Here is a 9018-nt window from a genome sequence, read left to right as displayed (position 1 = left end):
CTGACTATTATTTTGATAGGTGTGAAAGTTGTCGAGACAAAAAAAAAACAAAAAAAAAACCCCCCAAAAACCCAAAAGACACCCAAACAGTGATGTAGCATGGGCGGGGCCACCGAGGCGGTTGCCCTGGCCGCAAAATTCTGGACTGGTGCTAGGGACTCGGGGGAGTGCTAACGGTCCACTGGTTAGGGGGCGCGATACTTGCCTTGCCCCGGGCGCTGGCAACCCACGCTACGCCACTGCACCTAAACATCATCTTGCATTTTGCCTACACAAATAATAAACGTACATGAAGTGGGAAAATTTTAGTTGTGGATCCAAGGGGTGAACATGAGATTTTTTATGCAGACCCTTTTTGCAGTATATCTACTACTTTGTTGGAAAACACGAATTGAAATCAACCCCCCAAAAAGTTGTTGTTCTTTTTAAAAATGCATATCGATGTGTCCAAATCAGGCAAGTATGAACGGGAGGGTGGTGGTGGTGGTACATGCCCCCCACTCGTGAGCCTTGTTTTTATCACATTAATGTTTACCATTGTAACAGAAATCTGATATAGAGTTTGTACCCAATCCATCAGTGTGCGCCCCCCCCCACTCCCAAAGCAAACATCGGGAACTGACCCGTAATATAGTGTTTTTAACTACATAGGTTAACATGGTCACCTATAGGATTTTATTTGGTACAGTACAACCATGTGTTGGTATACCGGAAACGGTGGTTTCCAAACTTTATCAATAGTAGGGTCAAAATAAGCTGAAAATACCCCAAACCCTAAAAAAATTGCAAGAAAACGTTTTATGATGTTTTTTTGTACTATTATATTTGGAGTACATCATATCAAAAGTTGGACGATATTGGACCACTGGAAAGGGTCAAAACATGACGTCAAAGAAAGATGGCTGCCAAGGGAGGAAAATGCAAATATCTACTATTAGCTGATGGATTCTACCGTTTCCAACCTTTTTAAGTTCACAAACTATTTTTTAGCATTAGTAGAAAGTATATAAATCATTGCTGAACTAGAAACGTGATGTCATCCTAATGTGACGTCCAAATCTGACGTCATCCACGACGACACTTCAGTTGCTTGTAAAATATGTCATATTCGTGAAATGATAACACGCAGTCATCGCTGCGACCTCCGTAGAACAGTTTCTTCTATGATTTTGAATGTGATACTGCATTGATGATGATCTTACCCCAACCGCATCATTTTAGGTAAAGTTTTCATTATAGTTTCATTCGCAGGAATAGACCACGTACATATATGATGAACAACAACAGCTAGTGACATATACTGCCGTTGCAATTTCAGGGCTTGAAAATGAGCACAAATCAAGTAAAATGTCCTTTATGCCAGAAGGAATTAGATAATGAAGACTACGTTAAAATTGGTAAAAAGGGAGCCGAAGGTATTAACAATTCAAGTATTGAGAGAGGTGATGATATCATTGTAGCAGATGGAACTGTAGTGCACAAATCGTGTCGTTTGAATTACATCAATAAAAAAGATATTGCAATACACATGAAAACTAAGTTGTGTTCTACCCCATCTCTCAAACGAAGTGCGCGTCTTTCAGTTGGCCTTTACAATAGCAAAACGGACTGCTTATTCTGTGGGAATAAAGTTGTGAAGTTAAATCAGGGCACCAAACTTGCTAATTGTGATGACTATAGCTGTGTAAAAACAGATTCATTTGTAGATAAAATATTGGTCTGCTGTACGAGACGTGGTGATGAATGGGCATTTACTGTCAAAGGACGCGTTGAATATTATGGCGGAGATTTGCATGCAGCAGACTGTTTGTACCATCATTCTTGTGATGTACATTTTCGCTCTTTTCGGGATATTCCTATGCAGTATAGGGTAGATCCTAGTGGTATTAAACGAAAGAAAGTTGGGAGACCAAGGGACATGGACCAGGAACAAGCATTTCTTAAGATGTGTGCTTTCTTTGAGGACAATAATGAAGAACAGTTTACTATTAGCGACCTTGCAAATAAAATGAAGGAGTATTTAAATAATAACGAGTCTGTTGTCTATGGGAATCAGTATCTAAAGACCCAAATGATGAATCACTACGGAGACTCGATATTTGTAGCTGAAGGTGAGGGGATACATGACATTGTGACTTTCCATGAAAAGACTGGACGAATCCTTCGAAGTTACTTCAGCATGCCGAATGAAGATGATGAGGAAGCCCAGAAGAGAGCCATAATAGAAACTGCCGCTAGACTCCTCAAAAGTGATATCAAAGCTATGACTATGCCTGTGAATGACGAGTATCCAAATGCTTCAGAACTAAAACTAGAGCCTGCCTTGCAATATGTACCAGAAAGTTTGCGGTGTATGCTTCGGCACCTTTTCGTTGGAAAGGACACTTGTAGAAAAGTGGCAAGTATTGGCCAGTCCATCGTTCAAACAGTTCGTCCAAGGATTGCCATATCACCTTTACAGATTGGGCTCGCAGTGCAGTTGCACCATATATTCAGATCTCGATTCCTGATAGACAGTTTGTCTACTATGGGGTTTTGCTCTTCATACTCTGAAGTGCAAAGGTTTGAGGAGAATGCCGCTTGTTCAGTTGCACCCGATGTCTTAGGTGGAGATTACGATGATATGATGTTGTTATTTGCGGCAGATAACGTCGATCACAACATAGTTACCCTAGATGGAAAAGGCACTTTCCATGGAATGGGGATGATTGTAGCCACAACACCAGGAAACCAAGTTAATCACACGATTCAAAGGCGAAATATATCTGACTTGAAACTCATTGATATGACAAAGGTTGACATTAAGGAATACCGTTGGGCAAAAAACATCCGTCGCAATGTTGAATTTCAGCGTTTGCCATTTCTAAGTGCATTTGATCATAACATTGATCTATTGTGGGAGATGTCCATTCGATTCAGGCAAACTTCACCCAATTGGCAGGGAATGATGCATCTGTTACACAAGGAATGTGTTCATCCTGGCCAGTCTTCCATAGTCTTCCTACCAATGATTGACTTGTACTCTGGAGACAAGACATGTATCTTCTCTACACTTGAGTACATATGCAAGCTCGCTGGTAAACACAACGTCCCACCAATCATTACGTTCGACCAGCCGCTGTTTTGGAAAGCTTCAGAGATTATAAAACGAGGTATCAGACAACAGTCCACTAAGAGATGTTGTGTTGTTATTAGGGAGCTTCCATACATTCATGAATCTTTTGGGGGCCATAGGAACACTGATGGATTGGAGTGGTCTGAGGGACATCATGGAGACAATATACGGTCGAAATGCAGTAATACATATGATGACTGGAAAAGCTGTGCAGCGAGCATTTCGTGGGCATCTTCTTGTTGATCAGTGTCTTACAGATCTAATTGTAGCTAAATTCATTGATGATTTCCCAGGCACTGCAAATCACTTGAAAGAACTTGAATGGTTATACACTAAACTGAAGACTGGTGAAATTGATTTGGATTATTTGCTGAAGTCTGATTGCATCAAAAGGATTGATGATGCGCTGACCTTGAAAAAAGGTGAATTATCAGATTATTCGAAAACAAGTAAACTATGGCTGAATTATCAGCAAATGCTTGGAGTTGCCAGGGAACTAATCGAGGCCGACCGTACAGGATCACGGAAAATGCACCTCCATGCTATATCCGATTGTCTACCCATATTCGCAGCGGCAAATTACCTCAATTCTGGCTATTTATACCTTCAGAAGATGAACGCATTGGAAACTGACAACCCTGCAGTTTATCAGAAGTTCACAAATGGATTCCATGTCATCAGACGCACCAACCAGTATTGGGCTGGTCTTAGTTCAGATCTAGTGATTGAACAAACACTGATGAGGTCCCTTAAAAGTACAGGGTGTATACTACCAAATCAAATCCCATAGACGACAATAGTAACATATGTGGCTAAAACTCCTACCTGCAACGTATCAACCGACATAAACGCCACGGATATAAATACTACCACCCCTCATACTTAAAGTGAATCAGAAAAAAATGGGGGTCAAGCTGCTCGTTTCTGAGATAATGGGTAGCGTCTATGACTAACCTAGTTCCGCACAAAATTCGAGTACTTTTTTTTACAGGTACCCCATACATGTTTCAAGCACAAGGCTACTTGACACATTGGTACTAGATGAAATAAAATTGCATTTTTTTTTAACCCAGATAAAACTATTATTTTTCACAACCAACACACTCACATTTATAACCAATCACAGGACTTGTGGTGTTCACTTCTCTATCAAAAGTACGGTGCACCTCGAACTTTGACCCAGCCGGAAGTTATTTGGTCTAGTACTACCTATACTGATAACATACATTTTTCAAAAAGTGTCCAGCTATGTGTCTTTATGACAACCAGGATCTGGTGTATTCTGACATAAACTGACAACCTCACTGAAACTGTTGTTTCTACAGTGCAACCTAATATAATGTACACCTCAAAAAACATATATATTGCATATAGTTTTGTACAAATGCAATATATCATATTAAACAACAAAATGTTTTAAAATAAAACGCCTGAAGATATTTACTTTCAGTTGGGTGTGTGTACTCAGGTATATATGTAGAGACAACAAAGATAATCAGAGTACCTCTACCCCTTTAAAGAATTCCATTAAAACACATGCACATGATTGACCCCTAGATTATGAAGACCTTAACAGGCACATCAAAGAAATATCAGTATTAAAAACATACACTGTCTGAGGAAGGAAACACAAACATGACTGTACCTGTATGAAGTAATGACTTAATGTCCTGAACATTAGTGTTGGGAGGAAATCCTGTATGCTGGGTGTGGGTGTCTTCAAGTTACCAGGTGTGGGAATTTCTAATCCATCGGCCATGCTGATTTTCATAATGGACCATGAAAACCATTGGCAGCCACCAAAATTCCTGACTATATTTTATTTATAGCCTACTGTAGTTGGAGGTTTTAATAGTTGTGATATCTGGAATTATCATGCAGCTTTCACACATTTATTTTTGATTAATTACTGAAAAAAACTATTTTTAAATGACAAAATTACCCGAACATCTATTTTCTTGCATTATTTTCTAATCCGGATGAATACAATATGTATATTAGATGTATTCCTACAATCTGTAATCCAGCATTTTATTCAGCTAGTAACATTAGGTAATACAGCTTTAACAATAAAATAAATTATCAACTTAATCCAAGGCAAATAATCAAATCTGAAAAAATTGGTTCTGAATCTAGTATAAACTCAAAATGCTTTTCATGAGAGCTAACTAAGTGATTATTAAGAAAAAAAAATGATCTGGAGATCTAAGTATATGTTTAACAACCTTATTGTTATGTACAAATAAGAATAGAAGGCACAATAGTGACAACAAATTTAATTATATTTTTGGTAAAGTTTTTCTTCAAATTTACTTAAATTTTTTCATAAAACTACTATTTTGTCTAAAATATAACTTAGCATCCTATAAATATGTCAAAATGACAATAAAAATCAAGTTCTTTACAAATTTGAGTTTTCAGAATTTCATACATAAAAAATTAACAATGTTAATGGAAACTAATGACATTAACCCACTATTGGCACATGCTATTTTTAATATAAAAATAAATTGCTATTAAAATCTTAGTTCAGGTTGCCTATATATAATATCATATTTAAGAGCAGTTGTATATGGCAAGTGAAATACCATGTAAAAAGAAATTATTGAAATTTTTACAGTATGAATTATAGGCCAAAACCAACTTTTCTTCAGTGCTAATTTTGATTCAAACTCCATTCAGAGCCATGTACAGAGATTATTGTCAAGGTCAAGGTCATTGTGAACTTGCATGGTCGAGTGATGGCTAATTAATCAACCAGTATAGTTTAATTAAATAAAATGACAAAATCATAATATTTTTTATTATGCACTGAATATGTGCTATAGGGTGTATACTACCAAATCAAATCCCATAGACGACAATAGTAACATATGTGGCTAAAACTCCTACCTGCAACGTATCAACCGACATAAACGCCACGGATATAAATACTACCACCCCTCATACTTAAAGTGAATCAGAAAAAAATGGGGGTCAAGCTGCTCGTTTCTGAGATAATGGGTAGCGTCTATGACTACCCTAGTTCCGCACAAAATTCGAGTACTTTTTTTTTACAGGTAATCCATACATGTTTCAAGCACAAGGCTACTTGACACATTGGTACTAGATGAAATAAAATTGCATTTTTTTTTAACCCAGATAAAACTATTATTTTTCACAACCAACACACTCACATTTATAACCAATCACAGGACTTGTGGTGTTCACTTCTCTATCAAAAGTACGGTGCACCTCGAACTTTGACCCAGCCGGAAGTTATTTGGTCTAGTACTACCTACAGGAGGGCTTACACGAGGAAGTGGCATGACAGAACATCAGAGAGCTGTTTGGACAATGTCTTCCACTGTAACATCAGTTTACAACTATGTCATGCAGGAATTCACTAGGAATGTCTATACTATCAGCGAACAGCATAAAGAGACAGCCATTTCAAGGATGACCAGAGATGAAGTGGACTCGAAGAAAATTGCAGAAAAACTTGGACGGGTTTCTCCATTCTCTGATAATGCAAAATTACGCAATATAATAACTGGAATCAGTGCCAATGAAGATGTAAATGTGCATGACCTTTACGCAGTAGGCAGTGATGTAGTGAAAAAGATGGAAGGACAGTCTGTGTTTTCATATTCGCACAAACGAAATACAAAAGTCAGGACACTAGCAACTGCCCGGGCCATCAAGGTTAGTGAGGACAGAACAGTAGATCCAGCTCTATTATTTCAAAGATTCATTGTAGTATCACAGTCGGGTGATCTCTGCCTTAATGATGTAATGAGCTACGAACTTTGCCCATATCCACCATCTTTATTTGAAGCCAAGAATTGTTTACGCAAACCTGATAAGGCACAACTGGTGAAAGCATTGAGGAATCATGTCGCTGCCCTATCTGATGATGCAGTTTGTCAGGCTATTCCAGACACCGAGCACTATGTTCTAGATGGAGGATCTCTTCTACATCGTTTAAAATGGAATGAGGGATCCACGTACAGTTCAATTGCTGATACATATGCGTCATTCACTTTGAATCACTATGGTAGTGCCACTGTTGTTTTTGACGGTTATGGCGAAGGGCCAAGCATAAAGGACAACACACATCAGCGACGTGGTGTAAATAAGATCACAAATATAGTCAACATATCAGATGCAACTAAGTTCGTTGGGAAAAAGGAGGATTTCCTTTCAAACGAGACAAACAAACAGACTATGATTGATCTCATTGCTGGCTGCTTACGGCACAAAGGCTGTGATGTCATCCAGGCTGAGGGAGATGCAGACGTGGATATAGTGCAAGCAGCCATTTCTATGTCTTCCTACAAGTCTACAACTCTCATCGGGGAAGACACAGACTTGTTGATCCTCCTCCTGTATCATGCAAAGGTTAAGGATTGCAAGGATATCTACTTTCGCTCAGACAAATCCACACCATATGTTTATAACATTGGGGTTCTAAAACAACTACTAAGTGATAGAGTATGTGTTGATCTTCTGTTTACCCATGCATTTACCGGATGTGATACAACGTCCAGGATCATCAAGGATGATTCGGTCTTACGTAGTTGCTCAACAGTCATTTGTTCACCCAAGAATGACAAAGTTGCTGTGGAAAATGCTGGCTCCAGGGCAATGATTTCATTGTTCGGTGGCAATCAAAGTGACTCCCTGGAATCCATGAGGTATAGTTTACTTTGTAAGAAGGTTGCAACAGCTAAGACCTTCGTCACACCAGAACGACTTCCTCCAACGGCTTCAGCCACGAAATTTCACTCTCTGAGGACGCACTATCAAATTATGGTGTGGATGGGCACTAGTGAGGGTATGGACCCGACTGAATGGGGTTGGGATGTTCATTGCGAAAGATTAGTTCCGATTATGATGGATAAGAGTCCTGCTCCTGACATTCTACTTCAGATGATTCACTGCAACTGTTCAGCTGGTTGTAACATGCTCAGATGCAGCTGTAGAAAGCAGGGAATGGATTGTACAAGTGCCTGTGGACGTTGCCAGGATAGCAATTGTGATAATATGTCACAGGAGCCAATATCAGATGAAGAGGAACAAGACTGATCTGGTGGGTTATTGTCAAAGTAGGAACAATGGCTAGAGACATGTTATTTTGCAAATTTGGGGGTTCTCCTCCTCGTCATGCCAGTGGCGGATCCAGGATTTTCTATGGGGGGGGGGGGGGGGGGGGGGGGGGGGGGGGGCGCGTGCGCAGATGTGCCGTAGATGCGATTTCCTGCAATCTTGAGAGTAAAATATAACGTAAAAAATAAAACGTCTGCCGCGAATAGGGGACCGTGCGCCACCCCCCCCTCCCCTGGATCCGCCACTGCATGCCGTCATAAGGGACACCATGATGCTATAGAATAATTCTCATACAAAGATATTAGTTTATGTAAGTACTGTTCATACTTACAATGGTTTGAAACAGTGGAACTCAGCAGAAATCGTAAATATTAGTCATTGTTTTAGCCCAGCAACCATTTTCTTTTGACGTCATGTTTGACCCTTTTCCGGTGGTCCAATTCTGTCCAACTTTTCATATGTTGTTCTCCAGACACAACAACACATAAAACCACCAAAAAACGTTTTCTTGCAATTTGTTTGGGGTTAGGCGCCATATTGACCCTACTACAAGTTTATTCGTTCTTTCTTTTAAAAGTTATAAGTTTTTTTTGTTTAACAACAGTATTAGAGCACATTGAGTTATTAATAATCGGCTTTAGATGTCAAATTTCTGCTAAATGAGTTGCAAAAGAAAACAGACTTAGATTTACGTGCAAAGTAAGTTAGTAGTATTTCTACGACCGGCTTCGTGAAATGGAGTAAACGTACACGTAGATGTAGACGTACGACAGGTGTAAGTTTTACAAGTAAACGTAAATTTACGATGTTTAGTG

This window comes from Gigantopelta aegis, chromosome 6 (genome assembly GCF_016097555.1).
Source record: "Gigantopelta aegis isolate Gae_Host chromosome 6, Gae_host_genome, whole genome shotgun sequence".
Taxonomy (NCBI): Eukaryota; Metazoa; Mollusca; class Gastropoda; order Neomphalida; family Peltospiridae; genus Gigantopelta; species Gigantopelta aegis.
This window is presented reverse-complemented; position numbering follows the sequence as displayed.